This window comes from Peromyscus eremicus, chromosome 8a (genome assembly GCF_949786415.1).
Source record: "Peromyscus eremicus chromosome 8a, PerEre_H2_v1, whole genome shotgun sequence".
Lineage (NCBI taxonomy): Eukaryota > Metazoa > Chordata > Mammalia > Rodentia > Cricetidae > Peromyscus > Peromyscus eremicus.
In genome coordinates this window covers 78,501,215-78,502,130 of record NC_081423.1, presented here as the reverse complement: position 1 = coordinate 78,502,130, position 916 = coordinate 78,501,215, and the positions used below count along the sequence as shown (strand labels likewise).

At 36.4% G+C, this 916-nt stretch overlaps 1 non-coding gene across 1 annotated transcript; it reads left to right on the top strand.

Annotated features, from left to right (window-relative positions):
• Positions 1–215: 215 nt before the first annotated feature.
• LOC131918203 (U6 spliceosomal RNA) lies at positions 216–322 on the top strand. Its single transcript, XR_009380928.1, has one exon. It is a non-coding gene; the product is annotated as a U6 spliceosomal RNA (small nuclear RNA).
• Positions 323–916: the final 594 nt, after the last annotated feature.

Below are 916 nucleotides of genomic sequence, written 5' to 3'. Positions count from 1 at the left end.
TTGCATGCACATAGTACCCAGTACATAGTATACATGCAGGCAAAACATCCATACACATAAAATAAAAACAAATAAAAAAATTAATCCTTTTGTTTTTATTTAGGAGAGAACTAACTACACAAAGTTGTCCTCTGACTTTAATACATTAGTGATGGCATGTATATGTGTGTGTACCCCTCTCATGCACATACACACAATTTATGAAAAAAATTATAGTGCTCGCTTCGCCAGCACATATACTAAAATCGGAATGATACAGAGAAGATTAGCATGGCCCCTGTGCAAGGATGACATGCAAATTTGTGAAGCGTTCTGTATTTTTCAAAAATAGAAAAGAAATTATATAAAAAAATTATACTTTTTTTGTTGTTGTGGTGGTGGGGGTTTATTTATTTATTTATTTATTTATTTATTTATTTATTTTCTTCTTTGGTTTTTCAAGACAGGGTTTTTCTGTGTAATAGTTCTGGCTGTCCTGGAACTCACTCTGTAGACCAGGCTAGCCTCAAACTTAAAGAGATCCTCCTGAGTGCTGGGATTAAAGGCATGAGCCACTACAGCCAGCATAACAGAAAAAGGTACATTTGTAGGCTTAAAATGTTTCTATATTTAGAAAACATCAATAACTGAGAATTCTGATACTCAATGTAATCACTTTGAGTCAGTTGACCTGAGGACATGAATTAATTCTATAAGAAATAAAAGTTGCTCAGCAATAGAGCACTCTCCTAGCACTCATGAAGCTCACAGGGATGCACAAAGTTTCTACATCCTTGGGTCTGGAGAGATGACTCTGTAGCTAGAGTTTTCCTGCCTGGCCCATGGTCAGGACAAATCTCTCTCACCTGCCAGTCCCTCAGCTGCTCAGACCCAACCAAGTAAACACACAGAGACTTACATTACTTATAAACTGTAT